The 18594-nt window shown below is 44.2% G+C and overlaps 3 long non-coding RNA genes across 3 annotated transcripts; 2 read left to right on the top strand and 1 right to left on the bottom strand.

Annotated features, from left to right (window-relative positions):
• Nucleotides 1-33: 33 nt before the first annotated feature.
• Nucleotides 34-18552, bottom strand: LOC120507962. The gene is made up of 3 exons (XR_005628882.1): nucleotides 17371-18552; nucleotides 14001-14107; nucleotides 34-246 (listed from the first exon to the last, which is right to left on the bottom strand). It is a non-coding gene; the product is annotated as an uncharacterized LOC120507962 (long non-coding RNA).
• LOC120507960 lies at nucleotides 2795-10839 on the top strand. Its single transcript, XR_005628880.1, has 4 exons — nucleotides 2795-3016; nucleotides 3104-3167; nucleotides 6924-6988; nucleotides 9573-10839. It is a non-coding gene; the product is annotated as an uncharacterized LOC120507960 (long non-coding RNA).
• LOC120507961 lies at nucleotides 14211-16225 on the top strand. The gene is made up of 3 exons (XR_005628881.1): nucleotides 14211-14493; nucleotides 14810-14924; nucleotides 15735-16225. It is a non-coding gene; the product is annotated as an uncharacterized LOC120507961 (long non-coding RNA).
• Nucleotides 18553-18594: the final 42 nt, after the last annotated feature.

Here is an 18594-nt window from a genome sequence, read left to right as displayed (position 1 = left end):
GTGACACAGGTATAAAGAGGTGGCTGTGTTCAGAGTTTTAAAGACCAAATTACCTTCCCAGCAAAAGGGCTGCTGAGTGAGGTTTCCATCCCACCAGCAGCTGTGGCTTTTCTGTGAAATAATGGGGAAATTTTGCCTTGTTGACCTCAGGAGGATTGTAGGGAGCAAGAGGAGAAGCAGGAGTTGGTCAGGGCACACTGGCACAGAAGGAGAACATCCCCCATCAGCAGCAGCTCCCGACTGTCTCTGGGACAGGAAAGATGAATTTTAGTTTGTTTTCTTTTTTTCCTGCAAATAATGCCCCAGGCTGCTCTGACTCTGTTGAAACACGTTCAGTCCCACACGAGAGCTCTGACAATAACTCGTGCCAGAAGGGTGAGTGGGTGCTCGGGCTGAGCAGGGGAGATGGAGGCAGTGCAGTCCCTGTGCTGAGGAGCTGGGTGCTGCCAAATCTCCCTTTCCCAGCTCAAAGGGCAGCCCAAAGTGGGGGCACTGCAGATGGGCTGAGCTGCAGAAGGTAACAGAGCACTTCCCCAAATTTCCCCTCCAGTGCCTGAGCTTCTGAGGCTAATGAAGCTTTAAGGGATAATGTGAATTGCTGCATATATTGATATCCTTTGCTAATTGCATCAGCATTTTGCTTTGATGAAATTCTAGTATAAGGTGCCAAGAAACTAATAACATAGAACAGCAATAGCTATTTTACAAAAAACAAAAGTCGATGATTGACTGATTGATTGACTGATTGATTGATTGATTGAACATCTGATGATTCATGGAGCTGTGAGTCAGGTCACCAGGAAAGGTTTTTAAAAGTTCAGTGGAAAAGTATTTCAACATGGTAAAGGATAATCTCTTAAAAAAAAAATAAAAAAAATCAACCCCTAAACATTGCCAGAACGTGATTCAGGCTGCTCAGAGGAAGGTCACCTTGTTCTGCTTGCTGAGATGAGACTTATCACCACCCACAAGTTGCTTCAATCCTCTCTTGCTTTCCCCCTCTTTGACTGCCAGCCAGTCATCCTGGCCCAGCTGCAGGAAATCAGGTGCCAGGGACACTGCTGAAGGTCTTCAGAGCCAAACGGCTCTCAGGCCAGGGCTGCTGTGAGTGCCTCACCATCACTGTCATGGCCAAGTTGGATGGAGGCACGCTGACTCCAGCTCGGGTCTGACAGAAGGAAAAGCCCTGGTATTGCACACTGCTGCCTCTCTGTCAGATGGTTGATAGCAAACAAATTGTTATTACCTGGCAGTAGGTTGGAAAGAGAAACTCATTCACTCCAGCTTTTTAAGGACATTAAAAAGCTCATTGAAGTGGTGCCATTCCCTGAGAGCCAGGGGCTGTGTCCTGCATGACTGTGACCTCATTGCTGCTCCTGGCCAGCCTGTTTATCCTGATTTTGGACACTTCTCCCTTGACCTTCTGGCAACCTCCTCTTACTGCTGTGGTGTTGACAAATGCATTTCATGTCTTCAACTCCAGGGAGGCCCCTCCCCATCTCCACTGTGTGAAGCAGAGGTGTTTGCAGGAGCAGCAGGGTCACAACAGTGACACCAAAGCCAAGAGCTGAGTTTGCTGTCCTGCTGGAGGCAAGGATTCCATGCCCTTATTCTCTTGGGTGTAATTTGTGATGGAAACTGTTTATGATGGCTGTGAGGAAGTGTCTGGCTGGATGTCCACTGGTGTGGGATGTGGGTGCTCAGCCAGCAGAGCAGGAGCAAACCCAAACATCCTGACAGATCCTGGGAACACATAACTCCTGTAAACCATGGACAAAAGCACTGCTGTCTCATGAAAAGATATAAAGTTTGAATGAGAAGACAGTAGAGATGAGCCCAAAGGTGCAGGGCCATGGGATGGTGTTCTGGGGATGTGCACACACCCACCTCCTTGTCAGGGGTTAAATCACATCTCAGTGGTCGACAAAAATCACCCAAATTGCATAAAAGCATTGCTAATTTAGAAAGGAAGGAAGAACTGAAGAATTCTATTGAAACCACCTGGGTTATCCACCACGATTTCCTCACTTTTCAGCTCCTGGCTCCTCTGCTTCACCTGCATGACTTTTATTCCCATGTATTCCTTTTTTCACTGACACCAATCATGTCACTGGAAAGTCTTATTGAATAATATAGAAATGACTACAGGAAAATACATTGCTAAAGAGATTTCTGCAAGCAAATAATTTCAAGCCAATCTGATTTATTTCTGAGATGGAGCTACATAGATCTGTGTTTATCCTCACAGGACTTTAGAAGTTGTGCTTGTGACATTCCTTTAAACCAGTGGAGGAAACACAGGCTAACAAAAATTTACAACAAAGTGGATGTATTAAAATGGGAAGGATAAGAAGGAACTCTCATGATCTGAGCTCTGCATCCCTTAAATCTATCCAGGGAAAACTTATGCATGTTTTGCCCAGGTGCTCAGGCTGATTGTACTGGAAGAAGTCAGTCCTCACTTGCATAAAGGATAAGATGATTAAACTAAGGATAAAATTATTAAGTGTATTTGAAGTTTCTGTGGTCATGGGCAGCAGCTAAATCACACCAACAATTGCTATTAAGTCCTGCCAACGTGAAGAATTTGCTCTTGTTTAATCTGATTCCACTTTTCACAATAATTTAGCTAAATGAATGCAAGCCACAGTGTACTGAGAGAGTGGCTTATTTTAATTACTTTTAAACCAGTTCCAGGTCAAATGCAATAACTGAGAAGCCACTAAAACTGATATACGTGTGTCTGTATAGGGATTTCCCTGTTTAATTAAATGGGGTTTAAGTCTTGCTTTTATATAAAATTATGCAACTTCTATGTGCAAAGGTTTGGATCAGTTAAGCAAACTTAAAAAATTAACTCTAAAAAGTTAAAAGTTAATAAAATAATCAGAGATGCCAGCAGGAAAAACACATGAGAGAGATCCAGGACATTATTTTCATTATTCTGCTGGTTTAGCCATTGGATTTCCCTGTCCCTGTTGGCCCTGCAAGCTGTGGCGCTGTGCAGCTGCATGAGGTAGGTGTGAAGCAGCTGAAATCTGGTCTTCAGCTTTTCCTTTCCTCCAAATTCCTGAAACATAATGAATTTCTCTTCCTCTTTAAGCAGTGTGATGAAAGCAGTGGCACTGCAGGCATTGGATTTGGTCCAGCTGGGGGATGAGGCTGAGGTGAGTGTGGAGCACTGATGGATCATTTGCTGATTCAGGATGGGGGCTTTGTGCCACAAGGGTGCAATTCCCAAACGAGTGGATCCCAAACCTTGCTCCCCCACAACCAATTATACAGCTCTTATCAATTTTATGCTTTTTTGGGTATTTTTAAACCAGCCCAAAAGAACTGAGTACGTATGGAAAATAATTGCTAACAGCACCGTTCATAACTCTTCCTCTGCTCCCAGTTTATGCCTCCACACTTGATGTTACCCATTATGCAGAGATCAATGTGTCAAAATGAGGTAGATTTACAGTGAAGATAATTCTGCTTCTGAGTTTGAAAAAAAAAAGAGTGTGATATTTTCGCTGAGTTAATCAAAGGAATTCAAAGGGGGTTTAAATCTTTCAATTTTCCATGGCTCATGGAGGAGATGAAAAGGGTTTGACCTCTAGTAAACCAGATGAATTCATGTGGTGGCTCTGTAGATAAATAAAATGTCCACCCAGACAGAATATTGATTACCTGGGTGCCATTTGCTGAATCCCAAACAGGACCATCAAACGCAGCGGCAAGGAAGTATCATAAAATACATCAGGGCATCCAAAGTGTTGGGCTTAATGCAAAAAGACAAGTTAAATAAATGTTATTAAACTGTCAGGGCTGAGGAGGGGCAAGATGCATTGTTCCAGTGCATTATTCATGGCAGTGGCAGCCACCACTCACACTGGCACTTGGTTTGGGGCAGGGCACTGGGTAAAGGGACTGAGGTTGTCATGGCAAATTTGGCCTCCAAATGCTCTCATCATGCCCCTGGCACTGAGACACCAGGTGAGTTACCAGAGAAAGAATTACCCATCTGGGTCATTTGCAGCTGCATTTTTTTTAAGTGTTGGTTGTGGGTCAGAGCTCACAGACTCCTGAGGTGACTCCTGGGGCTTCTGGGGACACTGGAAGTGTCACTGCTTGGGACAGTGGCCAACCTCACACAATGGGGGATCAACACACAGGGAGGATCCATCACCTCTCTAGACATTAGGAATGAAAGAGCTGGGCTTTTTCACCTCTTAAGAGACCGTAGCCCTGGATGGATATACTCTCCTGATTTAAAAAAAAACAACTCAAACACCCAAAACCAAAACAAGACCAGAAACAAACAAACAAAAACCCTACAAAAAACCAAAAAAACTCCAAAACAAACAAAAAACCCCCCCCAAAACAAAAAAACCAAAAAACCACCAAACAAACAAACAAAAAAACCAACCCAAAATCCAAAAAATCCAAACAAACCCACAAAACAAAAACCAACCAACCAACCAAAAAAATCTGAGGAGTTTGAGTAGTGTCTGATTTCTGAGCAGAGACCTTGTGGCTCCGATCCTGTGAGGGATTATCACAAGTGGGCAGAGGGTACAGAATCACCTGTCAGGGGGATCTCTTCCATGCTGAGCAGGTTGGTGTGGGAAGCAAGAGAAGAGGATTATGGAAAATGTGGCATGAAAGATACATTTCTCTTTGCCTTCCTTATGGAAGTGAGCCCTGGTCCTTCTGGGAATTACATAGGTTTTATTATCAGAAAAAATTGACCCAGTAGCAGGGTACAAAGACACAAAATTACAGATATTCTCACATGAAAGAAATTAAATAAGTAACTTTTGCTCTTTTATATTGGTGCAAGAAGTCACCACAGAATGCATATCCTGTGTCACCTTCTTTCTACAGACAATACAAAAACTGCAATTAATTCCAAGCGTAGCAGCTCTGGTGGAAGAAGTGGTCATAAGCCAAGCCTCAGACTAACAATCTGGTTAGTAATATTTCTAAGTTGAGGTAATTTTGGACATGTCATCTTTGGCCAAAGTTCCAAGCCTGGAGTATTTTCTTTTGTATTAAATATTTCATGTGTCATGAGGCAAAAATGAAAATAAACCTGGACTTATTTCATAAAGCTGTCTTCAGATAGAGCTGTAAAGATTATTTGTTTGGCTTTTCTTGCATGACAGTGGACTTCAGATTGAAAGAATATGTGCTGTAGGAGGCCAGAGTGATCCTTTCAGCAGATTGTCTCCAGTAATTCTTGTAGCAGGGAATAAACCTGTGGATCTGAGCAGAGAAATGAGGTGGATCTGGGTCTGATGGGGCCATGGACACTTTCACCCTGCCATGGAAATGTTGAAGGGAATGAATTCAGAAAGAGAGCTCTATTTGCAGCAATTTATGCCTTGAGGTCAGTGCCTCAGCTCCTTCTGAAGAGCTTTAGTGTTGCTGGTTTTGGTGTAAGTGAGGGGATGGACTTGCACAAATATCTTGGACCAAGGAAGCAGAACAACAGGACAAGGATGAGCTGGATTGAGAATCTACCAGCCAAAGAGGAGCCTGCAGGAGCTATGGCTTTGCTAGTATTTGGCCATAGGGGGAGGATTATGAAAATATCTGTGGTAAAAAAACCCAGCAGTTGAAGACCAGGGTTTTTGAGAAAAAAAAACCCAACCAAACAAACAAAAAAAAAAAAAAAAACCCCAAAAAAAAAAAAAAAAAAAAAAAAAACAAAACAAAACAAAAAAACCCCAAAAAACAAACAAAAAAAACCCAAAAAACCAAACCAAAACAACAACAAAAAAAAACACAAAAAAAAACCCCCACAAAAACCAAAAACCAAAAGAATTCTGATCAATTCAGTATCTAAATATCTTAGAAGTCAGACTGTAAAAAACCCCAAAAAACAAACAAACAAACAAAAAAACCACAAAAAACCCAAAAGAATTCTGATCAATTCAGTATCTTAATATCTTAGAAGTCAGACTGTAAGTTTTATGTCTGATGGGCAGACACCTGAACTAGCACCAGCTCCTTGGTGTCAATGAGGGGGAGAATCACCAAAAGCAAAGAGGGATTTTTATGCTTTGGGATGGGCTGTGCTGCTGCTGTGGGAGACTTCAGGAAGGACCTGGCAGGGTTTGCACACACCCCTTGCTCTGTGCATCCTGTGTTTGAGCACATATCTGGGGAGGTTTCCTGCATTTTAACTGGCACACATTTGGAATTTGGGACACTGGAATAGGCTCCAGTGCTCACTGAGCTGGTGATGGATTGCCAAAATCCCACCTCTGCCGGGGGCTGACTTGATGTGATTTTGTGCCTGTGAGGTGAGAGATAAAGTGGATTTTCCTGGGGTTACAAGCACAATATCTAATCTCTATTCCTTGGATTATGACTGGTGTGATTTCAGGTTAATAATTAACACTGCAGGTTAATGGAAATAAATGTGTCTGCTGCACTGATTGCTGGGGCCCTTTGTTTTCTTATGGCTGCACACATTTTGGAAATGGAGGAATTCCCAGAAGTGGCTTTGCTGTTTTGTTTGTACGTGGAGCCATTTTGTCCATCTCATCCCCAAATCTTCCCTTGTCCCCTTTAATGCCCTGGTGGTGCTGCTCTCCCTTAGCTGCTTCTTTCCAGGCAGGAATACCAAACAGGGAGGATGTAATTTTACAGATTAAAAGGCTGGATAATTAAACAGAGCATCTATAAGTGCATTAAGGTTTAGCCTGATGCCTGGTTGGAGCAGCTCGATTTTTAAGATACCAAACTATCCTCCTGCCATAAAAAGGCAAAAGTCATGTTCATCCCAGAGATGGGAGACACAAAAGCAGGATTCTGGGTCACTCTTCCCCTTCTCTGAGCTCGGTGTTCATTGTAACAGGGGGATAATTTTTTATTATTAATGATTTCTTATTTTCCTCTTTTTTTCTTATGGTCCTGGCTGGGCACAGACTACCAAGGAAGTAAAATCCTGGTGACATCTAGTGGCTGCTGGGGCTTCTCTGAGGCATTAGAGGTGAGAGTGCCTCTGCTCTGGGCATTTCAGCAGGCTGTGCACAGAACAGAGATGGAAATTAACCTTTCAAGACCTACAGACTGCCACAAGCTGAATTTAGAGACCTGCCCATCTTACTCAAGGACAATATTGTTGGGATTGCTTTGATTTGTGCAGCAGTCTAAGCAGTCCTGTCCCACCTTCCTGTTCATACCCAGCACCTGTGATGCTTTGGAGACACCAGAAGTGGGTGATGTCACCAAAGTGGCCTTTTGTACCATAAATCCAGCTTTCCTTTAGAACAGTCCCTGATGTCCCACTGCCTGGCTGTGTGCTCCCATGTATCACAGGAAGGTTGCTTTGCAGATGCCTGCTGAGAGAAATTTGGGCCAATCACAGGAGTATTTTGAAAAGCCAATTTGCAAGGAACACAACGTGGCACTATGTGTTAATTAGCAAATCCAAAAGGAAACACTGAGTGAAGCTGGAAGGTTTTGGGTGGGTGGGAGAACACAGGCTGCTTCCACCCCAAGTAAAGCTGCTACTTAGACAAGGAACATGGATGTGATTTGAGCTTGGACACGTAGTTTGGGCAGCCTGCAAGAACAGGCTCCTGCCAGAGTGCATCAGCAGTTGTGGGTAAGTGTGGCTGAGGAGAGGTTTGAAAGAAACCACTGCAGAAGGGAAGCAACACCTGTGTGCTGGAGGGCTGTGGCAGCTGCTTCCCCCAGGGCAGCCTCGGGGAAGGGTTGCCCTCATTAAGGCTGAGCACAGCTTGGTCTTTTCCCATTGCTCTCTGCCTGGAATGGGGAAACAGGCTTTGATTTCCTGATGAATGAGTGAAATTGTATTTGGGTTGTGCTCGAGCAAATCAGCAGTAATTTCAGAGTGCCTGAGCCAGGGACAAGGCTGGCATGTGTGGCAGAGCTGTGTTTCTGCTGGTGTGCTCTCTCAGGCAGCCACAGCCTGGCATGAGCTGGGCACCCCTCACCCAGCCAGGACTCCTCAGATCCAGCTACAGAATCAGCACACACACAGAGACCCAGTTTCAATGAAATAAAAAATACCAGAGGTGCATGGCCAGGCAGTTCATACCTTCCCAAGCACCATGTGCCCCTGCAGTCCCACACCTCCCCTGGTAATCCAGCTGGCCTGGCTGGGGGTGCTGGGGGCAGCTGGGCACGTGTCCTGCACTCATGGCTTGCTGGGGAAGTTTGAAAGAGAGAAATTATAAGGGAAACTGAGGCTGATGATGGTGCAGTTGATAGGTTTCAGCATGGCCAGTCAACACAGCACGTGTCCAGCTAGGAATGGGGGTGGCCCATCATGTATAATTCATCAGGAAATGAGAGCTGCAATTATGATGTGTTTGCACAGCAATATGCCTGTAATTACTGGATATATTTACACCCATTACAGCTCAGTACAGAGAGAAATGAACCCCTTCCCCTTTTGTGCTGCAGTGCTTCCAACCACAGCACGAATCCTCAGAGCAGCCAGGGCTCAGACCACCAGCACCCTTCCAGGAGGAAACAGGAACCCAGGTTAAAAATGATGATTGGGTACCATTCAGGCAGCAGGTAAGCTACGTGGGAATACAGGAACTTGTCTCCTCCTCTGCTGCTCCCCAGGTGAGAGCTGCACCCAGTGCAGGTGAGCCTGGGCTGCACAGGGCACTTCAGTAAGTCAGGTCTGTTAGTAGATCTCTTACTTCACTCAAGGCCACGTGCATGAAGTGCCAGTCAGAGTGAACTATGGAGGCAAGGTCTGACCATGAATGAACGTTTCGAGACTGAGGATTCACTTCTGTTTATAAACACCTAATGCTATTTTTGCATTGAAGTCCAATTCTCAAAATGGAGTTGAAGGCAAGGCTCCCTGGAAGTCCTAAGCTCGGGGCTTGTCTGCAGGAAGAACTCTACCTGCATTTCTCCTGTAGTCAAAACGTAAGTGAATTAAAATAAATCCAATTATGACCATGTTTTCTCTGATGGAGCACATCCACACAGGCTCACCATCTGCTTTAACTAATCTCTGCTATGAATTCATAGCCCTGTGTTGTTCAAGTTAGTCTTCTGGGGTATTTTTGGGTAAACAAAGATTAAATCTGTTCAAAAATATGATTTACAGCAATGTTTATGTAAGGGTGTTCTACATAACTTCAGTCTTGTTTTGAGCTGTTTTCCATGCAATATTAATCTGTTTTCCAACTGATGAAATGAAATGTGTGCTAACTCTTAATATGCAATCCCTCACTTTGGACTGAGAGTGGTTTGTGCTGGCTTTTGTTGAAAGGGTTCCTGATTGAATAGAATTATGTTGAAGTAAGTCAGTGACCTGGAGAGACATTCTATGTTTAGGGAGCTGCCTGTATTTAAATGGGGCTTCAAGTTGTCACACCTGTAATTGAACTGTTTCAATGCATTTTATGTATGCACAATCAGGTTCCAGGTAAATCTGTGGTCCTTCAACATGAGTAAGAAAGTGCATGTAATTCCTTAAGAGGAGCCTGCTGTATACATGAAAGATGTTATTTTCATTACTTACTTGCTTTGGACATTTGTTTTCTCTCTCCTTCCTTACATTTTTTACCATTTACCTCCAGGAAAGACCTTCCAGTGCTGCTCCTGGCAGAGGGACCACATGAGAGCTGGCATGATTTCATGTGCCCACCTCAGATATCAACCCTCAGGACCCTGAGTGTGACAAGAGTTGTGTGCAAAGCCCAGATGCTGCACCCAACATCCCCCAAACCCACTCCTCCTGCCCCAGGAAAACCACCAGTGACTCTATATCCACTTTTTCCCAGGACTAATGAGCCTCCAATTAACAATTTCTTCTCTCTGTTGGGCACTAATCTAACAGAAATGTGGTTGTAATGTAAATAACAACGCTTCAAGTAATATTGGTAAGTGAGATCTGTTTATGGGTACTATAATTTCATTCAAGGACTCTTGCATAAAGTGCCAGTCAGAGTGAATTAAGCAGCAAAATTGTAATGTTTGCCTAAATTCAGCGGCAAAACTTTTAATAGTCTCTTTACCTTTGAATATGTCTGTTGCTGCTACTCATCAAAATGTGGTTGTGTGCTGTTGGGTGAAGGAGAGTTTGTAAAGAGTGGACTGTGTCACTTCCAACTAAATAACAGAATCCAAAGGAAATTTAGGACTCTTTAGGCTGTGGCTGACACAGAAGACAAAAGGGGTTTGACAAATCTCCTCTGGTGGCTCCAGAGAAAAATAAAATGCTGGTCCAGAAGCATTATTGCTCATTTAGGCTTTCTTTAATGAGTCCTGAATGGCTCACCAGGACGGAGGTGGTGTTGGTACCAGGTGTATCAGAGCAGCCAAGGTGCTGGGGTTACTGGAGGTGGGCAGGCCACGGAATTTGGGTGAAAGTAGCAAGCCAGAAGGTGTCTTTATTTGTGGCATTTCCCCCTGCCCAGGCAGCCCACCCTGGCAGCACCCAGGAGCCTTTAAAATCCTGTTGTCACCCTGGCAGAAGGTGACAAAGCCAACGTGGATGAGTTCAAAGGGCAGGAAGTGCTTCAGAAATCTCAGCTGGTTTGTACCCAGCACACATCCCCCCAGCAGCTCTCACACCATCCTGACTCCCTGTAACTTCACAGAAAATTCATTTTCCTGGCTCTGAAGCTCTCCTGGAGGTGTCCAGGCCCTGCCCCTCTGTCCCCTGCACTGCAGGGACATGGACACCCCCTGGCCCTTGGTCCTTTCTCCCTGCTCACCAAAAGATGCCAGCAAAGAGCTTTGGTTCCTCGGGCTCAGCTGCCAGTGCTGCACACCCGGGAGCTGATTTTCCTTGAAAGGTCTGATTTTGGCATATTCCCTAGTGGGACTGGAGTGCAGAGTGAAGCCTTATTCTGCTGATCTGGATAATGTCATCAGATGGGGAAAAATGATTTTGAAGCAGGCATTTTCACTAATTTTAATGGTGGATTTTTTTCCAATTAAAAAAAAAAAGACTAAAATCCCATGTGTGCCCATGCAGGAGTGTGGTCTATAATATTTAAATTGCCACATCCCAAGGGCTGAGTACAATGGAGAAATCAACAATTCAGGAAATAGGGAGTGTGGATTTGCATTGGCCTTGAAGAAATGTATTCTGTAGCATCTTTTAAGATAAGGGAAAGAGGCAAGATGCTTCTATAGAGTTTTCTGAGTTCTAAAAGCAGTGGTTTTAACTGAAGTTACAGTAGGAATGGGATGATAGGATGGAAAGAAAGGAAATGGGAGTGCTTAGATGATGGTGAGAGAACCTGGGCTCTGTGTTTGAGAGAGAAGTGAGGTGATTATTAACAAAAAACACCAAAATTTTAAGGGCATTTTGTCATTAATGCTACAGGGAATCTGCAGAAGAGCCTTACAAATGTCCCAGCCCCAGTGACCCACACACAGCCAGAGCTCTGCAGGGATTCAATAACTCACACAAAATTAACAGGACTTTCAGGTGTTGAGCAGAAAGTGTGAGTGCAGCCATGCATGACACATGCACACACACATGTGTGAATGCTTGGCCCCAAAGTTGCCTGGTTTTGTGTTATTCACACACCAGAGCCAACAAAAAACTCAAAAAACTGCCCCAAAAGCTCAGCCAAAGCTGGTTGTCCCCTCCCAGCCCAGGAAACCCTCTGTCAGGTGGCAGCTGGGTAATTTTCTGATCACTAAAAAATTCTCCAGCAGGATTTTAAAGCAAGCTCTCTAGAGCCCAGGGATCACAAAAGTTCACTAGGGCTGGACTGGAGACAGGATAAAATCACAGTGACATCTAGTGATCACTAATGTTTCACAAAGGTGTTACCAGTGGAAACAATAAACATTCATTAAAAAAAATCAGCATTTTAAGCACTTAGCACAAAAAATCAGAAGGCAGAGAAAGAGGTGGGCTAGGAGTGAGGGCAGATGATGTGAATTAAAGTGCTGCAGGGCTGACAGAGAGCACAGTGCTGCAGCTGTGGAAGGGCTGGGAGATGATTTCTGCAGGGATCTTTCCTGGCTCTGCATTTCTCCCTGTTTCAGCAGAGTTTGCTGATGGTACTAAATTGCAGCACATTCATATAAAAGAAACTTGACGTTTTGGAGACTGGGAATAGAACTAATAAAATGATGTGCAGCTTTGAAAGTGTGAGCTAGTCCCCAGGGAGGGGAAAGCAAAATGAACCCTGTTCCGTGGCTGGAATTTGTGGTGTGGCAGCAGCTCTGCCTCAGTGCCAGACAGACACAGGGAAAAGGCAAATAAAGAGGGAATGCCAGCTGGGCAGCAGAGCTACAGTTCAGGTTTGCCTCTTGAACCAAAGAGGGATTTGGGTTTGTGCCTGGCAGCAGAAGGAACTGACTGGTTTTGTGGTGTTGATTGAGTGTTCTCCACTCCGGGTTACTGACTGACTGATGGCAGTTCAAACAAAAAGGGTTTTTCTTTTGGTTGTATCAGCCAGGCAGTCTGGCCACAGTCATGCCCACTTGGCCAGGCTGGATTCCAGTTCTGCTGTCCTACCCAAGCACCCTGCTGGGGCTGAACCTCATGAATGGTGCATTAATGAGCAAAGGATTAAGAGGAACTCTTTCTCCAAGGAGGATGGGGCAGGACATTGCCTGTTTATGTCTGCATTGTGCAGAGTGATGAAATCCCAGCAGGTAGGTCAGCTGGAGTTACAGTGGGCATGGAAAACTGATGCAGTGGGTGAATTGATTTTGCAGCTTTAACCCAGGAATCTTTGTGGCCACATAAATATGCAGGCAAATTTTCATATGATGAAACATTCAGGAGCTGCTTTGACAAAAGTTGAGAAGGAAGCTCTCAGCCAATTTCCAAGCCCTTCCCTTGAGTCCCCAGCAGCCAGGCAGGTTTAGTCTCTCAATTATTAGCTGAAAGCAGAATATACATTCTCACTGTCTGATTCTGGATGCCTCTGGAGTATATCCCTCAGATAGATGCATAAGGGGAGAGACAGATTCAGGCACATCAGGTGCTGTGGCTGCCTCTGACTGTTGTGAGCAATAGCCACAGAATGGGAGTTTATTAAAAATGGTAGCACAAATTAACTACTGGGCTTCTATGATTAGGTATGAGATTTTCTAGGAGGAAGAAATGTGTCATGGGACTTCAGGCGCTGAATTTCAGTAAAGATTTTGATACAATTCTGTCTGGAAAGTCATTAGCTATGCTGACATAGACAGGAATTGGAGGAATAATTGCAAATTGTGTAAGGACCTGGCAAAAGACAGATGATTTGGTGAGGTGGCTTAGTGCTTTCATGGGGATGAAGGGGAAGGGTTTCCCTTGCTGAAGGATTTACAGACCTGCTCACCCCATCTTCCCTGCAGAGCTGGGGAGCACATGGTGCCACTGATGGAAGCTGGAAAATGAGGAAAAAGGACATTGCAGCTGCTTTGCTGGCCCTGCTGGCTGCTGCATCTTGGAAATTTCCCAAAGGGTTTGCACAGCTCGGATATTTCAGCAGAAAGCTATCCTGGGCTGGAGGCTCTTTATTCCATCACCACCCCGGGTTCAGGGTCTCAGCCTCCAGCCCCAGAGACAAAAATGGATTTGTCAACATCATGTTTGAGTGTGTTTGTGTGGCCCAGGGGGTGGCAGGGGCTGCACTGCAACACAAGGTGCAGCGCCTGGCGCTGGGCAGGTCCCAGCACAACTGCTGAGAAAGCAATTAAAAACAGCATTAGTGTGAATTGACAAATCTAGTGCTTGGTTTGGTCTCAGGGGGACGTGGCTGAACCACAGGCTTTTCTCCATGACAGCTCTATTTATTTTAAATAGAGGAGCAGAAGAGATGTGCCTCCAGATGCTTAAAAAGCAGGTGGTTACTTTTCAAGGACTATTTGACCAGAATTTCACAGCACAGCTCCTTTTAAATAAGGGTTTGGAAGGCAGATGACAATCTTCCATCATGACAGAATCCTCAGCATCTGCCTGTGAGGAGACTCTGCCCTGGGTGTAGCATCAATTAGCAATGGTGTGATGAGGAAAAGGAAATGCAAGGAAATTAGCTGTCTTTTACCTTATGGGATGAAAATGCCCAGGGATGATGTCAAATTAATCAGGTTCATCATCTCACAGCAAAGGCCATTCAGCAGTTTGTATGATCAAGGATCAAATTGCTCCTTGCTAGAAAAAAAAAAGGTGATATTATTATGGGTAATGTGTGGGTCATCACAGCAGATGTGGAGATTTTTTTTTGGGAAGGGGATGATTCTTGGCATAGCTGGATTCCTGGATGCTGGATTTCTGACTAGATTCAGCAACATGAATTTTTATTTTTTTACAAGATTCACTCAGCAACCAGGGCAGAAGTGGATGTGATTTTAGATCCCAGCAGCTATGAAAATTTACATGGAATTTCTTTCCCCACTCTGCACTCCAGAATATGACTCCCTGCACTGACCACATCTGAAATCTGCTTCCCAGCTTTCAGCCCCTCCCACTTGGAAGTCACACCAGTGTGTCCCCCCGAGCACATTGCAGGGCAGAAAGCCAGGAAAATCCCACTAAAGGTAAGTCTGGGAGAGCATTTTTAATCTAGAGCATCTCTCCTTTCTTTTCCCTACTTGTACACCAGATTTGGCAGTGGAGTGATGGGAATACTTTGTCATCACAAACATATATTATTTCTGTGATGTGTGTTAGTACATTGTAATGAAAATGTGTTTTCCAAAGGCACAGTTGCTTTTTTCCCCTTTGCTGTCACTATAACACTCTTCACTGAGATAAAAGGTTTCCTTCTCAACTACCTCAAAAAACAAAAAAATAAAGTCTGAGTAATGGGAATGACAGAACTCGTGTAATTGTTCCTGCTTTGCATGCTTCCAGGCTGATTGCCTGAACTATGACTGATCCAGATTCCCACTGAAGCCCAGGAGGGGTTTTGCACTGAAACAGCAGTTTGGTTTTAGAGGACTTTTTTGAAGAGCAGACCCAAAGCCAGGTGAGTGGAAACATTGCCACATGGCTGTGGTGGAATGAGGACAATTTAACCCTGCTGAGGATGGGCTTGGTAGTTTCATGGCTTATTAATGGTGACTGCTGCTGCATTTGGGCATATTTATGCACAAAATTAAGGTTTTTTTTCTTTAGAGGTTTAAAAAATTATGTAATATCTATCTATCTATCTATCTATCTATCTATCTATCTATCTATACATCTATAGCTATATCTATATCTAGCTATCTATATCATCTATATATATAACTACATCTATATAATCTATATCTATATAATCTATATCTATATATACCAATATCTATACAATCTATATAATCTATATCTATCAATATCTTTCTATATCTATCTATATGTTTCTATATATATCTATATATATCTATCTCACCAAAGGAATTTCAGAGGCTGAGCAAACTCTTATCTCCCCCTTGTTTTCATACACATGTAACTCTCCTTTGATCATTTCACCTTTTCATTATTGGAGAATAATTTCCTCTTAAAAAATATTGAAACAGTATTTTTTTGCATGGTGTGCACAGGTTGGAATAGCCAGCCATTCCTGGGCCTGGCAGTGACAGACACTGTTGACTTGCAAACTCTCTTTGTCAGGCAGCTTGTACCAAAATGTTTGCAATGATGTGTGCCCAGGTAACAGGCTATTTCATGTATTTGCTTAGCAGGAATTTTTGCAGATGATCAGCTAATTCACTGGAACATGATGTCTTATGTTGACTTTTGGACTAGACCAAACCACAACATTTCTATTTTCATATGAGGCCTTTCTGTCCCTGCCCAGGAGAATGCATGGCCCTGCAATCACCCAGCAGCCAGCACTGATGAGTGATGGACAATAATAGTGACTCTGCTTTCCAATCTCCAGGACTTTCTCCTCAGCACGTTCAGAATTTGACAACACTGCTGGCATCTCTGGGAGAGGTGGCCCATGAGATGGACACAGGAGCAGCATGTTAGGGGTGTGATTATTGCTTGTGAAATGGAAGAAAATTCTCCATCTTCCTAACTGGCAGATGTATGGGCACATTTTCCATCAAAGCAGTTATTAAAATGTTCTGTTTTCCCTTCAAAACCCGTGAGATAAAGTCATTCATGTAGAAAAGCCAGTTGTTCCCCTTATAATGGAATTTAACTGAATTATGACCATTTACATGTAAGAGATTCATGCTGAAACCCTCAGAACTGGAAGGATCTGCAGACCAACGTGGTCTCTTCAGTCTGCATTAACACCCTCAGAGTTGGCTTGTGTGAAAAAAACTCATCTTGGCAGGATAAAATAAGCAGAGGAGATAACTTTTGACACCCACCAGCCCACAGAAAGATGCATCAGATAGAGGAAACACTAAAAGCAAGGTTTGGTCTCTTCTTCACAGAGAAAAATCCAAGAAATATCCAGCACAGCTTCTTCCTTCTGTACTCCCATAGGCAAAAGTTTCTGCTGGAGCTGCAGGCTCATCCTTTGGCCAGTGGGATGGACAACACCCACATGGGGGATGTTGATGATACAAACCCAGAAAGACACGTAGCCACAGCTTTGATAGCTGGAACTACATAAGGAAGACAGTGAATGTGCAGCATGAGGGAGTTCTGCCATTATAAATATGTTTATAGTTGTGAATATTATTACCAGCCTTGGATTAGGGCAGCCTGCATCTATGAAATTCCCTTTGGAAATGAAAGGCAAGAGCCAGACACTTGGCTCAGGGTGTGCAATGTTTCATTTCCTAGGAACTCAGAGCTCAGTAGGATCTGACCTTGTGTAGTTTAAGACGTTAGACTAATTCCATTTAGAAACACCACAACTGTTTTATTATTTTAAGAGTCTGTCTTTATATATTCATAGTTTGTATATTAAGCATCCTTGTAATAATAGAATAAATATAATACTTTCATTTCTTATATAGTGTGCCAGAGAGCTGAATATAGAAGGGAGCAGACACTTGACTTTTACCTCAAATAGGGCACCCAATGCTTTTATTTCCCCCAGCAAATGTTGCAGCATTGAATGCTCCATTAAAGCAGGGAGGGAGGGATATTTGATGAGGCCTCTCAAGAGAGTTTGGATGAGAGAAGGATTTCAGTATTAAATTTAATGCTGTCAGCAGTTTAATTTATATAAAAGTGAGTGCCATTAAATTGAGGATCTTCTGGAAAAACCTCAGCCAGCTCCAGCTCCTGCCAGGGTTGGGAAATGGTGTTTCAGTGTCCAGGTGCACAGCAGTGTCCTTTCCAAGGACATTCCTGTGGTCCTGTCCCCCATCCCAGCTGGGCTCTGCCCTTTGTGGCTCTCTGGGGCAGGTGAGGGCACATTGTGGCCATTGCCCACAGCTGTGATTGCAGTTTATTGCCCCACCTGGAATTAGCCCTGCTGATCTGGCATGGCACTGAGCAGACTCTCAAGAGCAGCCCTGCCTTACCTGCAGCACTCCCTGACTGAGCTTTGCCCTGTGCTGGCCTTGGGCCCACGTGGGGAGGGTGGGAGCTCGTGGTTTCAATGGCTTGGCTGTAAAATGTGCCTGAAGAAAAAGGAGAGTGGTTCTGGAGCTGCAGGCTCATCCTTTGGCCGGTGGGATGGACAACACCCAGCTGCACATGGTGGATGTGGAGGATACAAATCCAGAAAGACACGTAGCCACATAGCTGGAATTACATAAGGAAGACCATGGAGTGAGCTGGTATGAGAATTTGAAAGACATGGAAGAAAATGCTCAATAGCAGAAAGGTTTTGAGAAGAGAAGTTGAGAAACCTGAGTATCAAAGTACCAGGGAAAATGGGTTTTGCTCCTTGTGGGTCAGAAAACACCTGTATTTAAAAAGGGACCTCAAATTTCCCTGGAACTGACCCTGAGCCAGTTCCCATAAGGGAACGTGGTGAGGGTTCAGTTCTGGCAGCCTTTCTGGTCCCAAAAACACTGGACAAGGAGCATGGATGGGTCTCCTCACATGCTGTGCAGGGACGGGTCCATGGAATTTCAGAATGGTTTCCATCAGGACTGGGATCTGCCTTCTTCACTCTTGGCTTCTCCCTGTCAAAATGAGGGTCTGTGGAGAGAGAAGATCAGCAAGATCCATTTAGGAATATGAACTTTCTCTTTGGACTGATTGGGATCTGCCCAGATGCGCCTGAGGAGGGCAGGTTCTCCTTTACCTTCAGCATCTTGTGCCTTGGGCATGGGTTCTCTCTTGTGGGGTCTCAGACAGGCCACTGATGGGATGATAAAGAGCCACATTTGGATATGGGAGTGGAGCTGTGTAATGGGTTATCACAGACATCTTAGTTTCATCTGATTTATTAGCTCTGCTAATTATCCCCATAAATCAGGGTTTGAATGGAACTTGGAATTGACACTAAGTGTGAAGGACTGGAACTACTGCTGGGGAGCTAACAGGGAAGATCCAGCTGCAGATGTCAGGGAATGAATGAGACTTGACAAAATGCAATCACAATTGGGAGATAGAAAAGCAATATGACATGCTCTGAGAGGATGGAGCTCCCTATATGTTAATACTTTGTAGTCATCACTGTGCCAAGAGCATCTTCAACATGAGCAACAACTGCAGGTGATTCCTGTGGGCAAAGAGCAAAGGTGACACACACACTGCTGGCTCAGTGCTTTTGTACATTCTATGAAATTTGTTGC

The sequence above is a fragment of the Passer montanus genome, unplaced genomic scaffold (assembly GCF_014805655.1).
Source record: "Passer montanus isolate IOZ18808 unplaced genomic scaffold, ASM1480565v1 scaffold45, whole genome shotgun sequence".
Lineage (NCBI taxonomy): Eukaryota > Metazoa > Chordata > Aves > Passeriformes > Passeridae > Passer > Passer montanus.
Note: the sequence above shows the minus strand (reverse complement) of the source record. Positions and strands in the feature narration are given on the sequence as shown.